The sequence below is a fragment of the Pipra filicauda genome, unplaced genomic scaffold, assembly GCF_003945595.2.
Source record: "Pipra filicauda isolate LSUMZ 115617 unplaced genomic scaffold, ASM394559v2 scaffold149_size4050908_pilon, whole genome shotgun sequence".
NCBI lineage: Eukaryota > Metazoa > Chordata > Aves > Passeriformes > Pipridae > Pipra > Pipra filicauda.
The window spans coordinates 3,079,811-3,097,882 of NW_024103984.1; the positions used below are offsets into that span (position 1 = coordinate 3,079,811).

The 18,072-nt window shown below is 44.6% G+C and overlaps 1 long non-coding RNA gene across 2 annotated transcripts in view; it reads right to left on the reverse strand.

Moving 5' to 3' along the window:
* Positions 1 to 5,639: 5,639 nt before the first annotated feature.
* Positions 5,640 to 18,072, reverse strand: part of LOC113996471 — a 30,657-nt gene continuing 18,224 nt past the window's right edge. For both annotated transcript variants that reach the window (XR_005562610.1, XR_005562609.1), the window contains 2 exons: positions 7,545 to 7,675; positions 5,640 to 6,400 (listed from right to left, as the gene is read on the reverse strand). This is a non-coding gene — a long non-coding RNA (uncharacterized LOC113996471). The remainder of the gene's footprint in view (positions 6,401 to 7,544; positions 7,676 to 18,072) is intronic.

Consider the following 18,072-nt stretch of genomic DNA (forward strand, 5'->3'; position numbering starts at 1 on the left):
TTTCAGTGATCAACATTAATGCCTTTAATTTAGTCACGTGGGAAGGAGTTCCAACCAAACTCCAGGAGTGACAGTGTCCCTGGAAAAGGTTGGACAAAAGTACTTTATTCTTTAGAACTGGTAACATTTTTCCATACGTACATACATGTTTTTTCTGCCTTCAGTTCTACCTTTTGTCTGGCCCAATTATTTTGAAAGAATAATGTTGTATTCTGTGTTCTCAGCACAGTAGGATCCTGTGGGATCACAGTAGAATCACTCACCAGGCTTTTCCAAAACACCTGATTCTTGGTACTAAAATGTCTGGGACTAGACAGCCATAGGCCATATTCAGCTCTGCCTCATGAAGAGCAACCCTATGGAAAACCTCAACAACTAGTCCCAGCTCTTGCATTCTGAGTTAGTAGCAGAAGAGAAAAAAAGAAGGTGGATCCTACTGCAAATCTCATTGGAGCCTCGATGAGAACCTTTCATTTTGCAAGGAAAAAAAACAGTTAAAAAAAGAATACTCACCTTATGGCAAGCCTTGGGCAGAGAGGAAGTCATGAGGATGGTTAGCTCAAAAGCAAAAAAAACCACTAAAAAACACTTCACCAAAGACACGCTTCTAGTCATGTGTCACTGATAAGATGGTTTCAGGTGAACATCTGTCCAGGAAGGCAAGTGCCAGTGTAACAGAGCAGCTCGAGACGTGCGAAGGACACCAGATCTGGGCTTCCAAGCCACCTTGCAGTCAGTACACCTGCAAATGCTGCCCCAGGCCTGCAGCAGGGAGCACAGGGGCTGACAGTGAGCACAGAAGGAGGTGGATTTATTTTATACTAAGGTTAATTTTAAAGCTGGTAGGAAGAGGTTTAAATTAGAAATGACGATACATCAGGGCCCAAGCAATGTAGGGGAGTTCAAGAGCGCTCTGACAGCTCCCTGGCATGGTTGATCGAGGAGCTAATAAGCAAAGGTGCTTGCCTGGATCTCACACTTAGAATCAAGGAAGAACTGGTTGGGGACATGAAGGCGGGGTCAGCACTGGGTGCAGTGACTGTGAGATGGTGGAGTTCGGGACCCTAAGGCAGGAGAGTGGCGCAAAAGGCAGGACCACAACTCTGGTTTTGAACAGCAGACTTCGACCAAGAATTCTGCTTGTGATATGGTCCTGGAGACCATAGGTGTCCAGAAAAGATGCCTGGCTTTCAAAGATCGCCTCCTCCAAGCACTGGGAAGGTCCATCCCAAGCACAGGCAGAAGGGAGGCAGACTCTTTTCAGTAGAGTTCCCTGACAGGATAAGAAGCACAAATGAAAACACATCAGATTCCACCCTAACACAAAAAAAACCATTTTTTTTTTTACTGTGAGAGTGCCCCAAAATGAGCCAGTTGCCCAGAGAGATTGTGGAGTCTTCCTGCATGGAGATACTCAAAACCCAACTGGACACCATCCTTGGCAACTTGTGCTAGCTCACCAGCCAATTTCATTGATCCTGTGATGCTGTGAAATATTTCATGTTTTCTCAAATGCAAAAAGAGACACAGAGCTCCAGGAAGCTTGATGTGTGTAATAGGAAGGCAAGGTCACAAACTCCCCTCTGTAAGGGGCTGGGACTGTGCTGGGAAGGCAGAGCTGGTCATCTTCTCTCTTACAAATTCCTTCCAGATTCATTTAAGACAATGTTTACAGTACCTATTCCACCACTGATGAACAATTTTGCTCTGTTTGTTTCACAAAGAGACACTTAAAATCTTGCTCATATTTTTTTAATCATTCCAATTGCCAACCTCTGAGAGTGCCCTTGGTATTATCCAGCAGTGATTGAATGATTCCTGTTTGCTGTGAAGGTGACCTGCAAAGCAAAACAGTTTTCCCCATCCTGCTTCTTTATAAAGAAACCAGAATTGTTATTAATTTATTTTGGTTTTCCAGCACCTTTTTTCCTGCTTCGTTTTTAACCTCAGATCCGTAAGGCTATCAAGGCGCAGCTGTGGGTGATAGGAGCACCGGCTTTCTGACCTTGCTGGGGGTATAGTCAGTATTACACAAAAAAGGGCTTTGATGCAGGTCTGTCTTCAGCCCCAAGACCTTCCAGCAGACTCACAAATACCCTGAAGCAATGGGTAGGCATGAAAAGGAAGCCCAGAAGCCAGGAGAGCAATATACAATGTAAAGAGAAGAGAGAGATACGTTGTCAGTATCTAGGGTTCCTGGTCTTAAAACAATTGTTGATGAGCACTGACTGCATGAATGGGTCACACTGAGAGCACCAGAACTTTGCTTGTGCGGTTCATGGGAGTAACAGGGAGCACGTCCAATAAACTGTGACTGCAGCCAAAGCAGGAGCCTTTCCATCTCTGAAGGAGATGAATGTCTGTGTACTACTCACTCAGTGTCTTACCACACTAGCCAAATTTAGCCCGCAATGAATGTCTATTGCAAGGGTTCCACTGATGAAGTTAAAATCATTTCCAAGTTCATTTGCTTGCTGCAGAACATTTTTCTTCTGTGTGAAAGATGCAAGTGTTCCTAGGCTAAGATCCACAGGGAGGTTTCATTCCAAAGCAAAATCAGGGTTGAGTTGTTAAAAGAGTTCTCAGCAGTCGCAAGCCTGGCAGAAGTCCCATGCATCTCAACAGGGTTGCGATTTCACCCTCTGGCTCTAATGGAGTTATGCCAGCAGAGACATTGGTCCAAACTCCCTATTTCTGTCAGTTCCTCTGTATTTAGTGCTACTGAAGTCCCAAAGTAAATCTTCCCACAAGAAATCTGCCAGCAGGAGCAAAAGCTAATGTGCAATATTGTATTGTACACAGAGATTAAAAATGTACAGAAGTCTGCAAATGCCACCTTTAACCAAGCCTTACCAGGCCATTACCATATGTCTGACAAGCTCCTAAATTAAGCTACAGGTTCAGTCAGCTGTTTTTTAACATTGATGTCACTTCAACTCCCTAATGGCACTTCAGTGCCTATTTAACAGGCAGGCAGTCTGGCAGTCTGGAGACCCTAGAAGACAGTGGTTTGGTGCCTTCAGCATCTCTTGAGCACACCATATTCAGCCCTAGGGAAATATGGATGACTCCTGGGAAAGCCACACAGGTTTGAGAGGTATTTCCTGCAGAAGTCAGTGGGACAGATGCAGTAGGGAATCCCCCACTCTGTTGGGGTCCTGTCCTGGCATAGGAACACAGATCCAAGCTGCCTGCTTCCCCCCTGCCTCAGGGCAATGTACCTGCAAGGTGCCTGAATCAGGAAGGACTGCCAGGTGTCTGATGCCAGGATTTCAGGCAGGTCTGTCTGCCTCCCCACCTGTTAGCTAAGAAAGTTGAATGAGTACCAGGGCACTGTAAATACCATGGGGGGGGGAAGCAAGCAAGCAAAGTGAACAATCAGAATGTGCAGCATTCTTATTCTTTCCAGAGGAGCCATGTCCTGCAGCACCAATGTAGCCTTTTCTTCCTGGGCTTTGCACATTTTAGCAGATGTTTTCATCTGAGAACACAGTCCTGCAAGGTGTTCATGGAAGTTCTTCACTTCCCTCTTGTGATGAATCCCACACACATCAGCCAGATGACTTATGTGAAATCCCTGATGTGGGGTAGTTCTAGGGTAACTTTCCTGCTCTGCTGTGAATCTGGGCTTGGACTAGAGGACTTTGGATCTAACTTTGCCCCATATAGATGGAGAGCATAGGAGCTAGTGCCTCCTTGTCTTTTCCTGTGCACAAGTCTCAAAGATTTGAGGGCTTAAAGCCCACTACGACTCAACGATTGCCATTTCTTGGGTCTCTAGCGAGTGCTGTAGCAAAAAACCAGACCTCCTAGCCTTGCTCCTTCATCAAACTAATCTTTACTTAAAAAGTTTAGCAAGGGCAGATGGGGGGGATTAACACTTTCCCTCTGCAGCTGCGCCAGAATAACTCCCACTCTCTTCACAGGAAAACCAGTTCAGTAACTCCTGCTCACATAGGGAAAAGAGATACCAGCTTTACGCAAACAAAAATGTGAAGTGCTCCCTTAAACTAACCCCGTTGCCTTGGCTGGTTGGCTGATGCCAGAGACAAACGCTTCCAGTCGGAGGACTAAGGCAGTTCCAGTGATAAACCGAGCTCTGCGCAGACCTCTGCCTTCCCCAGTGAGCTGAGTCACTTGTTTCACACACATGTGACTCTGCACAGGGCAGTTGGCACCAGAGAGTTGTCTGAAGTGGCTCAGAAACCCTTCAAATACCAGCAAGGCCAGCTCTTTCCTGTCGGTTTTAGCTGGGGGAGGCAACATTTCAAAAGGCTTTGCTTTCAAATGCCTTCTCCTTTTGCCAGCCCTGTCTCCGTCAGGAGTGATTCCTGCAGGCTAATCCACGAGTTTGTCCCCTGGCACCCCTGTGGCAGCAGCACATTCCCTTGGAGATGAGAAGGATCTCATAACTCCTTCCACTGTAGGAAGGGTTTTGCTTCTCACCTCCTCTTCAGTGCCTGGAGGAGGTATGCAGACATACCACATCACCCTGTCTGCTGCCTGGCTCCAAAGAGGCTAATGGCCTGGAAGTTCAGTGTTGGTCTTGCATCATCTAATGCTGACCTTCAAAAGAAAAATAGGGGATTTATGTCCAGGAAGGAGGCTTTGAAAATTTAATTTGGTTTGGATTTACTTTTTGTAATAGGGATTTGTGTTTCTTTTCTATATTCCCCTTTTTTTTTTTTCCTGTGGCAATGTCTGCTTTTTCCTGAAAGTTTGTTGGTGGTCTTAACAGTATGGACTTCTACTTTTCTCAAATCTTAATAAAAAATAGGGTGTGTTAAAAATGGGAAAAAACCTATATTCCCACAGATGTATTCCCTAGGCAGAAGAACCACGTTTTGTCCACGCTGCCACAGAGCTGGATGAAGATGTGATGAGCCCCACCCTGCTCAGGGCCATCACCAGCCCTCCTCCTGGCCTCCCGGGCAGTGCTCTATGTGGGACCACTACATTCCTGTTCGGCAGACAGCGAGCCTGCCATCCTGCTAACAAATCAAAAGCAGCTACAGCACCTGGTGGAAAAGTGGGGGTGCAGAGATGAGTAACTGTGGGAATATCAGCCCTACCCTCCATGCTGTGCAAACAACACTGCCATGCTGCCGGTGATGTGGCTTGTAGCTGGCAGGCACCAAGCACTGAGCAAGCTCCTATCTGCAGAAGTGCATGTAGACACAGTCTCAGTTGTTTAGCTCTGTGTTAACAGCAAAAAACAAATCCTAAGTGGACTAAACAAATCTCATCGTGGCAAAGTGCTTCATAAATTACTAATTCAGCCTCTGGCAGACTAATAGGGAATAAAGCTGTTTACCTCAGAGTATGACACATTTTTCTTTCTTGCCTTCTCCCTGTGGCACCTGTAGATAGATTCTGATGTACAAAGCTTTGTGTCAGTGACTAATGAGTACCTAACAGTTGCTGCAGATTTCCATAGGCTGCACATTATCACTGCTATTTAAGACATTAGGAAAGAACCTAAGAATCATCCACCTGGGCCAAAAAAGGATCAGCAGATAAAAAAACTTTCTTTCAGAACATCAAACCTGATGATGCAGCACATTTCAAGTGCCAATGGCAACAAGAAGAGGTTTTGTACCACAGCTTTTGCATTTTCACTTCCATTTTCTGACCATATATAACAACAACATGCCTGCCCAGATGGGATAACAAAGGAAATTGTTCCTTCTGAAAACCATGAATTTATTTGAAATCAGATGGGTTCTCCAAGTCATCCTGTGGGATAAGCACCTCTGTGAAGGTACTGTTTGAAACCAAGTTGTAGTTTGGGATATTTTAAAACACGAATTTAAAAAGCCTTACTGACAGTGATGACATGTTTCTAGGAACCATTTTACTGTATCCTGTGTTGTTGCCTGGTGTAGTGGTAGGGTGTGTGGGAGGGGATGGAAAAATAAATGGAGTACAGTGAAAGCTTCCTAGGGCTTCCCAGCTCTTGGACTTGCTGATAACAGACAGTTCAGGAACACATGTTCCCAGATATTCCCGAATAATCCAGGCAGGGCAGTGCAGAATAGCACCGTGCAGTCAGTGAGTTAGTGGGAGCAGGCGCTGCACATCGAATTCAGACCCAGCCAAAAGGCTCCCGCTCAGGAGGGCAGTGCGGCCGAGGGGACTGGGCATTGCATAAACCAGGACAGAGCCAGCCAGCTCCTTCTGATCCCACAGCAACTCCAGGCACAGAAGCTGTGCAACAGGCTCTCAGGTTACCAGCCCACGTCACCAGCCTCAGACCAGCTGGGTGATCATTCCCTCCCGGCATCCTCCGCCTTCCCGCAGGTTAACCTTTAGAGGCCTGATTTAGGTCTCCACGAGCTCCTCTGGGAAGACAGTGCCAGTGGAGTAGGCACCCACGTGCACAAAGAGGATTTTACCCGGGCTAAAAAAAAGAAAAACAAAAAACCCACACAAAACAGTCTGTATCCAATGTCCCAGTGAATGCAGCTTCATTTTAGGAAAGAGGAACATGATTCCTCACTGCTGGAAAAATGGTTATCCCAAGGCTTCAGATGCTTTCATTGCTTTTATTTAAAGGAGTTTGCCAACTGGGTGCACTATTGTAAAACTAGTCCTACCATGAAATAACTATGGTTTCTGTTCTGCTGGGTCTCCTTGACCGATAAAAGGTTTTAATAATAGTACAATATCAGGTAATGTCTTCATGTTGTGTATCAAGTCACTCCATTCCCTTCCTGTTACTATTAGATATATGTAAAGTAGAGCTAAACATTTGGTTCTTGTATGGACTAACTTTTTTGTGGTTTTTTTACCATGAAGACACTGATGCTGCCAAGAATATTTCTTGTTGAGGTTGTATTTAAAGCTTTTTGAAAGGTCGTCTTTGCTGCACAGTGATATTAGATAATTCTTAATAAATATATATTTTCTGCAAAATGGTAATTAATTATTGGAATTCAGTTTAACAAGCAAATTTAAATAAAAAGTCATGTAGCTGGAGGACCAAAAACTCTTCCAGGTTATTCGGTTTGCAATTGTATTATCTATTGATGCCATAGTTTCATTAAGTTCTCCAAGCAAGCTAGACTATACTGAAATCTTAGCACACAAGAAAATTACTTTGTATTACAGATATTTCATTACTGATGAAATTAATAGTATCTTATACCTGTTTAGCATCTTCTCTTGGATAGAATCCAAGCATGTTAGCAATGCTATATTAATGTAATCTCTTGAAATTATTGTAAATTAATGGATATTTTATGTAGTTAACAGATGAGGAGATATTAAGGCAAGTGGGTACGTTCTCAGTTTGGGACTTGATAGATTTGGGAATAAAATCTACATTTCCCCAATTGTGTTGCAGTGGCTGCTATTTCTTTCCAAAGGAAGTAAACAGCACACTATCAAAATGATCTCACCACTGACAGAAGTAGGAGTAGTACTTCATTCCCTGATGCAAAATATTTTCCTGTGATATCCTCAGTGCATTTTACAGGTAAAGTCAATCTGCCTCTCCCTCCCACAGGAACTCACACACAGAATCTGACTGAGAAAGTACTTACTGGGACATCCGTGTGTCCACAGGAAGTCTCCTGTTTAGTCCAGTTTGCTGACTTCCCATAGGATCATTAGGAGACACATCATCTGCTCGTTGTCATTTAGTCATCACTCTCTTATGACTGAGCTTCAGCTGCTGTGATGCAGAATTGAGAGACATGAACACCTCAATAACATGGTTCACTAACCCCATAAGTAAGTTAGATCCTGATTATCATCAGATGCCATGTAAAGGAAGGTACATAATGAAACACATCATGAATATTTTTGTACAGGTTTTCCATATTCAGGCACATTTTTATCTCATGATATAACAAGAGTTTTTAAAGCATTCATTTGAGCCAGGCTTTAATCAGATGTTAATTTTAGAAGCTGGATGGTACCTTTCTGGTTTTGAAAGCCAGCCTTATATTGGAACTATAAAGAAATTCTGCAATGGACATGTTATATTAAGAAAACTCCCCGTGACATTTGTCAGCCTAGATACCACGGTGAAATCACGGCCAGAGATGTGCATCTGACCATCCCTGTCCCTCTGCAGTGCACAGGGACTGTCGGCCAGTAACACTGAGATCAAGAGGTTTGTTTAGCCTGTCAGAAACCATCTCAGCACAGCCCCTGCCACAACTGCTCACCCTCAGGAAACCCAGCTGAATTTTCAGCAGTGAGAGCCACTGCTGCAGTTCCCCTCAGCCTTCTCTGAAGCCTGCTGAGCAAGGGAGCTCCCTCCTGATGGCCTTTCTGCACACCTGTAGAACCATTGTGTCATTTCCTTCCCTGCTCTTTAATTTTCCAAAATGCATCTGTGCCAACAAAACTGGGTTGTTTTTCCAGCCAGATAAGAAGAAATAGCTTTTCCTACTGCAGTGTGTTCACTTCCCTAGAGTTGGCAACTATGACATTTACATACATTTCTGCAAATCAATATTGCTGTATTTCTGAACATGAATATCATTAAATCCTGAAGAAGGTTTAAAAACCCCAACCAACCACTGTTGTATTAGCCATTCCAAGTTCTCTCTCTGATCAAACTTTTATCCTCCACCTCTGCATTCATTGAGTCAGGTGGTCACTACTCCAGAGAACACATATCTCAGCTTTGCAGCTCTCCTTAATTAGCAGGTAGCAGAGCAACACGTAATTAGCAATAATTATTGTCTGTTTTCAGCCAAATGATGCACCTGTGGAGGGTGCAGAGAACTCACGTGGAGCATATGTCACACAAGTCACTCCATGCTGGCATTAAGACAATGCAGGCTCTTCCTGGGAGAGCTCCTCAGGTACAGGTTACCCAACTTCTCGGCAGAGAGAAGTGTAAGGTACTCAGATCATCATTTTGATAGTCACCCTCTGAGTTCATGGGGTGGATTTGGCATAGTATGCAAATCACAGACCAGTTTAAGAGCTTTACAAAAAGCCCCAGGCTTTGTATCAACCATCACTCCCCTCATCCCAGTAGCAACAGTTTTAACAGTATCAGGAACTCCATTGTTAAGTCCAACAACTGAAATCAGCAGTGGTGGCTGGTGCAAAACACTTGCTTTCTTTCATGTCAAGACCTAAGAGTGGGAAATACTAATTTTTACAAAAGCATGAGTAAAGATATGGCAAAACAGTTTCAGGTCTGTGGGAATTTAATCAGACTGCTTGAGTCTGTTAAATGGAATTAAAAAAAAATACAACAAACAATTGATTTTGGTTCAGCTTGGCATTAACAGGTTCCTACCCAAGTTGCTTGAGTACTTCATAGGAACTACAGTTAAATTATTTCATTTCCCCATTCTCCTATATGGACCATGTTCCCCCATTTAATTTTCCATTCCACTGTCCCCCTTACCAGAGACAGGGCCTCATGTGGTTTCCTTGGCCAGGACACAGCACAGGAGTTGTTGCCCTGCTGGAAGTCTTGGCCGTGGAGGAGAATTGAGAACATGGGGTACCCAAGCTCCCAGTTCCCATGGACACTGCCACAGCCTCAGCACTGCAGAGTCATGATCTTTTTCAGCAAGGAAAACAACTATGTTTGTCCCTCCCTTGGGGAAAAATAAGTGTCAAAGCATCAGAGTTTGCCATGGGACAAAATTTGTTGTTAGCAACCCTCCTGCCACAAGCCCAGAGCTGCTCAGCCCTGTCCAGAGAAGGTCAGCAAGGCATGAAGGCTGCCCTGCATGTGCCCTGGCAGCAGTGAAAGGGTCAGGCACCAGCAACAACCGGGAAAGCAGGGTGAAAACAAAACCCCAGAACACAGTCTGACATTGAATGCCAGAACACCATCAGTGAAGCTTCCCTGGGCTTCCTCATCAGGACTGACAGTTTTGCACGAATGCTGCCGGCCTCTGCACTGCACTGTCTCCACTACACAGCTGTGCTAGATGGACCAGCACACACCTGAAGCCAGCAACCAAAGGGTTCATTCAGCTTAGGGAGGTATCACTCATTTGAAGAATCAGTCACTAGACACCAGATAGTTTCCACGGCTGGTAATGAAACCATTTTGGACATCCAAAGGGCAGTTCTCTTGCCAAGGTGCAGGAGCTCCTGGCAGCCAGCCCTCCCAGCCCTCCTGCATCCTGCCGTTGCCATGGCAGCACGCAGGATGTGCACCTTAGTGCTTATTAGGCTCCAAGAAGCATTTCCCATGTGAACTGGGCTGCACAATCACAGGCACAGAACTGTTAAGCCATCATGGTATGAAAATTAGCAATGGCCACAATTACCCGAAACTCGAAAAGCTGTAAAAGCGCTTCTCTTCTTTGCGTGTTGGCTGTCCCTATTTAAGGCTTTATCTCTTGACTTCCAAAACACTCCAATGAGCAGTGCCTGCTACTTGGGGACAGCAGGTAAACAGACATCCTTTTTGTTTGACAAAGAAGCCCTCCTCCCTTTCCTTTCCTGTTACAGTAATTCCTTTAATATTTACCCCACATGCAGTGTTTATTCTGCAGTTAGAAGGGAAATTCATCTGCTGTGGCTGTGCTAGTGAACCCCTGGAATTGCCAGCAGTAAATGTAAACTCCAGTGTGACCTCTTGGGTCTGTAAAGCCCTATGCCCTCAGTTGTGTCCTGCTGTTTTAGTTTTTTAGGATTCCACAGATGCCAAAGGTAGTCTTAGTTTACATTAAGTACACTAAAGACACTCCACTGAAACCAAGAGAACTACTTACACGAGGAGGGCCTACTTGTAGAAAAAGGATTGCTGGTAGAAATAGGGATTAAAAGACTGAAGCCATCAAACTGTAAGTCTCTCTTTTGCTGTGTCAGGTCTCGAGTATGTAAACTGGCCACTGGAGCTGAAAGACTCCCAGGATGACGTTGCCTGGAGATCACAGCCCCACCTACATTCCCCTAAGGTTAGGCTTGGGGCCTTTGAAGTTTTTGCCATTTTGGAGGACACCCAAGCCTAATTACGGCAGGGACTGGGTGCTGCCAAAAGCACAGAAGCTGCTGAAAACGTCTTCATACTCTAATATTGCAAAAGTTGCTTGGTGAATCTGAGCAGTTGGTCCAGGCTCTGGCTCCCAGCAGAGAGGAATATTAAGCAGTGACAGGTAGTGACAAAGCACACGTAGCAGTGACCCTTTCAGGGCTGTCACAACACCCTGCACTAGGACAAAGTGTGCACTAGCTGGCTGGCACAAGGGTTTTCCAAAGCACAGGAGGGGTGCATCCTTTGACAAAGTCACTAACAGGTGCAGGGGGACCCAATCAGTTAAATCTCAGACATTTCCAGCAAAGGGAGAACACTGTAATTTTGAGTCATGTCACACAGCCACTACTTTGGACCAGTGACTTGGCTACAGCCTGGGATGCTGCCCTGCCTCCTGCTAGTTGGGGCACAGGGAGTTTTGCCCAGACCACAGCCTGAGAGTGTGAGATGAAGTGGCTCTGGTCTCTCTCTCCTAATTTAAACTACAAGCAAGTCTGCCTTTTACAACACATCAATCACCAGTGAACTCAGTGGTCCTCTGTGGTGGCTCCAGCTCTGTCACCCACTCTGTAGTGGTGGACATCAGAGCACTGGTGTCTTTGCAGCACAGGGGCTGCCACTGGTTGGGACTGCCCTGCACACGTTGCCTTGGTACCGGTTTCCCTCTGGCCATGCACAGTGTACAGCTCCCAGAGAGGACCTGCAGCCTGGTAAAACCTGCTGTGCTGGCAGGAGCCACAACCTCTATGGGATAGGTAGGGGCAATGAGGAGAAGGTCCACACAGGGATAAAGCAGAGAGCCTTTTCCTAGGAGCCTCCAGCAACAGCAGCGTTTCAAACCCCCACATATGTGCAAGTTGATATTTCAGTGCCTGCAGGTTGCTATGGACAACCAAAGATTTCAAAACTGCCTTATGGAGCAGAGCCCCAGCACACTGTACACTGCAGTAACACTTGGCATTTCTGTTACCAAGAGCCACATGTTAGAAAGTAAGAAATACTGTCATCACTTTGCAACTGAAGATATGGAAAGTATGATCACTCCTAGGTGAAACCGATCCCTCATGTAACCCTTATGTAGACCCTGAAATGGTCTAGTACCTGAAATCACCTCCTCAAACATGAAGGCCCTTCAGGTAACCTACACAACATCAGGGACTGAAGCACAGGCAAACTGTATGGAAACAAATTGCTGGGATAAGAAGAACAGGTTCTAGAGAATGACAGGGGCGTTAATGGGAGGAAAGGTCTGTGAAGTCAAGTTTCCCCACGCCTGTAATCCTGGCTCCTTGCAAAGGGCTCCCCATAGCATGGGTCAAGGCTGCAGATGGTCAAGGCTTGTGTTCCCTGGCCATCCCTTTCCTAGGGAAGAGGATCATCCTTCCCAGCTGGGCAGAGGCATAGCAGGGCTACTCTTACGTGACTGCACACACAGCAAGTGGCATTTCCAAAGACGTACATAGAGCCATGATGAGAAAGACAGGGACAGGGTGCAGAGCCTCTAAGACCCCCAGCCAGCCAGCTGGCATCTGCCATGTGCAGCACATCCTCATCTCGTATGGCTTCAGAAATAAAAAAAACACACACTCAAGTTCTTTTTCTGGATCTATCTCATGAACATTAACACGGTGTTATTAATGCTGTGCTTCTGGATGCAGGGGTACTGTTACCTGCAGCAACAGTAGGGGAAACGAGGTAAAGTGAAATGGAGTGACCTGCCAACATCAAGCAAGAGGTCTGTGGCAGAGCTATGGCAGACTTAGGTCTCCAGAGCCTGCTGACAGCATTGCAGTTTCTGACAGGACCAAGACTACTATGACAGGTAGTAATATTACTCCCATTTTAAGATGGTGACAATGCCTGTACAATCTGCAGGTACAGAAATTCCACCCCCATTTCTGTTGCCTTAAGCACAGAAATACACTTTCATTTGCTCTAAAACGAAAACTATGGTACAAAATTATGCAGAATAGCTAATAAAACAACAATCTCTGAACCGTTCTTTGGTTCAGCAAGGGGAAAATGTCAAGGAAAAAGATCTAGGAGTAGATTTTGCTTATCCTTCTCCTTCTATACTCAATACATGCCCTCATCTCTTTCAGATCTGCAGTGTGCCACCTAATTTATCTTCCCACTGACAGACACAGAGAGCACACATCCATGATTAATGGAGTTTTATACCCAAGGAGTTGGTTACATTGCAGCAGACAATGAGAAATTTGATTACCACTAATACGGTATTGACACAAATGTCAATGTTCTAAGGCACACAATATCATTTTGAATCAAGGATCCCTTTCATTGTTATTACTTCTGTTAACTTCTTCCAGTTTAATAAGCTGTTGCTCTGTGTATTACCCAAGTACTCCAGACTAAAACTATCTGGGGACAATTTAGTTTTTATGTAACACTTCATTAAGTAGGAGGCACCTTTAACAAAAAGGTGCTGTGTGCTTACATAGCCCTGCTATCATTTAAACACACAGTACTCCAGCCAAAACCAGTGGTCAGCTGATGCCTTTACCTTAGTGATAACTAATCCGTTGTCAAATGGATCAGGAAGTGGAAATAATGGCTTTTTCTTTTTTGTCTCTGGAGAATTGTACTGATCAAATCACTCAAATCTTGATGAATCAAAAATTAAATTAAGCCCAGTGATCACATCATGCAGCCAGATGGGATTCAGATCCACAGGTGGGATCTCTCCTTGCAAAGGGCCCACCACAGCATGAGCAGAGGCTTCAGCTGGTCAAGGCTTGTGTTCCCCTGGCCACCCCTTCCTTTGGGAAGAGGACTGGCCTTCCCAACTGGGCAGAGGCATAACAGGGCTACCCTGCTGGGGTGTCTGGTGTGAGGCTGAAGGGCTTTGGACTCAAACATCTTTCCTGGTTCTGGACTTCCTTGTCAAGGCTGCTGGTTTAGGACTGTGGTGCCTGACCTGGGCCTTACCTCCTGCCTCTCTCCCACACCCATCCCTTCCTCTCCATTGCAGAGGCCTAGGAATCTCCCTCCTCTGAAGGATGATAGCTTCAGCTGTTTTCCCTACCTGCCTTTTCATGAGTGCCTTTCATTTCAGTGCTTTCTGATGGTGCCTCCATCATCTTTGGGACCTTCCAAGCACTGCCTGCAAGCCCCAGGTGTTAAATGGCTTTTGGTTTTGCCAGTGGAAATGGGTCCATGAAGAAACTCAGTTACGCTCACCGACCAATCATTAAATTTCCATATCTTCAAGAAGGAATTAGCTTAGCTTCTGACATAAAATTTCAGTAAGGACTAGAGAAATAGGCAGTATGGGAGAAGAAGCAGAGTTTCTGGGGGCTAGGGCTCTTAGTGGCATCCATGCAACCATTAAAGTCCTTAAGCTCAGCATGGAGGCTGCTCAAGAAGTTATACCAAGCCTTGAGTCTGATCTCATTTCTGTCCAGAAACTAGAGCCAAGCAGAGGGAGCAGAGCAGAAGACAGGGGAGAGACAAGTATTATGATCAAGTGCAAAAGTTCACACATCACTTTAAACTTTATACCTGTTCTTCAAGAACAAACAGGCAAAACAAACACAACAGACCTTACCTGGGAAAAACCCAAGTGGAAGTCGGCAAGACCAAAGAACTTTAAGAGCTAAAGAAATTGAAATAAAACCTCTCCATACTTTTTGTCAATATATTAAAAGCTCAGAGTCTGTGAACATTTATAACCACCTGAATGGAGCAAAGTATAAGATAAAAAAGCACTGTGAGGCAGCTAAATAATGTCCTTGTCTCAGTCCTGCTGCAGGATGCAATAGGGTGGCATCTGCATCCAACCTCCTTGTCCATCCAACTCCAACTGAAGTGATGGACTGGGGACTGTCTTAGCTGAAAATAAAGCATGCCAATAAAGGAAAGCTGAACTGTTTGAATAAGTGAGTGAATCGTTCATGCTGCTGGTATCAACTCCGTTAAAACAACCATCTGCTTTTCTTCTTTTGACATTATGGCCTTTGACTTGTTTAATCTGATAAACATGTTACACCTGCTGGCCAGCAATACTTAGGTAGAGATTTCTTTCTTCCTGAAGACCTAGATATTCTCACAACCCGTTTGTTATCCTGGATTTACTACTTACTTATGACAGCATATTTAAAATCTAAAAGGAAGAAACTGAGTCACAAAGAAGAACAATTTGATACTACCTTCAGGCTTTGGAGAGAATAAGTTCTATAAATCAGGAATACAGTCCAATAGACTAGAGAGAAAAAGGCTGATTCGGAATCTGCCTGGGTGCTCTCCAGCCATGGAAAGTCAGAGGACAGCTCTTCTCTTCACCACCTCCAGGTCATATTCCAATTCCCAGAATATTAAAGGAAGAGGTCAAAGTTCACTACATGAATGGCTGGTCATTAGTTCGATCTGTTAAACAATCAGAGACAAGAGCTACAATTACACCAGTGAATATAAGAATTGTATGTAAATGCCATCCATTTCACACTGCAGGCTATGAAACAGGCAACAGCTGTGATGAGGAAAAACATTCCCTTCCTCATCACTGGAGATTCAAAAAAACCAAGTTAGACAAGAACCTGCCTGGTGAAAGGCAAATCCAGTCATGCCCTGGGACAAAGGGGTAGCCTAGATGACTTAGAAAATGTTATCCAAGCCCTATTTGCTACAGTCATGCATGTGCACCACTTCCCCACTGCAGTACTGACTGTCCAGAAGTCTGTGTCTGCTGGCAGATAAGATCATGGTTACTACAGTAACCACGCTGGTTTTCTTTTCTGAGGAATAGACAGAGGAGGGTTTTTTTCCTCAAACTGTAAGTATGCTCAGCTCACATGCTTAAAAGCCTGCTGCTGCCAGGCTCTGCAAACTAGCCCTGAACAGCAGTAACAGCAATGTTTGGTCCGGGTGTGGGCAGGGGTGGCACCCTCAGTACGGAGCTACAGAGCTTAGCACTGCGCTTCCAAGAATTTAAAAAAAAAAAAAAAAAGCCTCCACAAATCTCCTCCCTCCAGATGCAACGCTCAGGTTTTAAAAATTGCAAATTAAAACCTAACTGGGATAGGTACAGAGACAGAGAACTGTGATAACCAAGAGAATTAAGGGTTTTCATTGACAGGTTGAGAACAAGCTTGGTGTGAGACTGGGAATTGCTGTATGCCCTGTAAATCAGATGCGTGGACCGCCCTCTGCAGTGTACCATTAGACTGCACTTGGCTGGCATGTTCCTAATTCACTAGGGCTACTTTAAAATTCGAGTCAGACATGTAATTTGCCGCCACACTTACCCATACCATTTGAATCTGAGTGTGAGAGCTTGATCTGACACATTTATCCATCTTTGCTTTAGACATTTCTCCGTTGCTTTAAGTTTACTTTCTGTAACAGATAAATAAATGTTATTTGTCCTTTGCTAACCCACTACCCCTCTATTGGTACTCATATTGCTGACAGGGAAAGTTTCTAATGTTTCTAATACTCCAGTCCTTATTCAGGAAGACAGTACTTGTGAAAAATTAATTTTGAATCATCAATCTTGGCCTGAAATTGAAGTGATGGAGCCTTTAGTCACTCCAGATGAGCATTAAATGCTCACCAGTAAGAGCAAAGGCTTTCTAAACTGGCCCTCACTCTGCAAGTGTGACTCCTGTCCCAGCACTGATCAATTTGAGAGATCATCCCAAGGACATTTCTATTGCTGAGTAAGTCTGACATTTTGTGTGAATTTATTGGTGCCTGGTTTTATACCTTGTATCCCATTTTCATTGTCATATGTAAAATTTGGGGTTTTTTCCCCCCTTTCCATGAAAGTCTACCACTGGGGTGTGCTTCTTTGTACTGGGCACATCTAACAGGATCGCAAACACCTTTTACCCAGCACATAGTTTTCCATCCTATTATATTTATGTCTGCTTGACTTTCTCTGCCAGCACATTTGTTGAGAAAATAACAGCCCTCGGGGGCAGATATTTTTTATATTTTCTTCATGCCTAAAATAATTGTACCTACTTATTAAAAACCTCACTGACAGTATGATACAATAACTTTTGTGATTTATTTATCTTTCAGTGAGCTTTAGAGAGAGCTACTGCCTCTTTTCTGACTTTGTGCTGTATAGTCCATCATCAAATGCAGTGCTGCGCTCTGATGTTTGCAACATACTACAACAAGAAATTGGTCTTTGAATTACATTTATTCTGCTCTTATCTAGTTGATTTACTGGTTCCTCAAATATTTGCTTCCTTATACTATCTTAATTGAGGATTCTTCCTGCCTGTATTTTCTTTCACTGCTGTTCTGTAGAGAACAACACTCTCCAAACTGCATCTTCCCCATTTTCTGTGTACACCACCATACCTGTTTTTTTTCCATCCGTTTAGTCTTTAAAAAAATCCAAGTAAAAGATTTCAAGGGTATCAAAACCGGCTGAATTCTATAATGCATTTTTTCTTTTCCCCGAGGAAGGCCTGCCTTCTGAAGGCACAAGCAAAACATAGGCAGTAAGGAATCTCCTTAAGGTCCCTTGTCCTTGTCTTTTTCTTGTCCAGTATTTTTCTGATAACTTGGCACGCAAGACAAAGAGCCTACTAGTTGTGGCTTTGTTTATATTTTCCAGTAGACATGCCTGAAAACATGACCAAAACCTCACCAGTTCCTGGTCTGTTCCTGCTATTCTGGCTTGGAGTGACTCAACCATAATCAACATTCCACTGGTATAGTGCAGATCAATATCTGGCCCCTCCGCCTCCCCAAAGCAATGTTTGATACACCCAAAATCAAGAAGTTTAGCCTTCCTGTGGTGTCAAAAAAAGCACTTGTTCCCTCTGTATGGGGTATCACAGACATGCTGACTGATGGCACTGTTGGATAGGGCTCACTGCAAAGCAGCTCCTTCACTCTGTGCCTTGCTGCTGAGAGATGGGTAGTACCTACTGTGGTGAATTTATTCCTGGAACCGACTAGGTGGGCTGATCCCAGCATTGCTCCACATCTGTTGTGCAGATCAGCCTCGGGGGGCACTGGTACTTCTTTGGAAGAGGCTGCTTATTCCAGATCCCTGCCCTGCAGCGGTCTTGGTTGTGTGCTGAGGCTCTCACAGAGGCCAGCTTGGAAAGCTGGAAGAGCCCCAG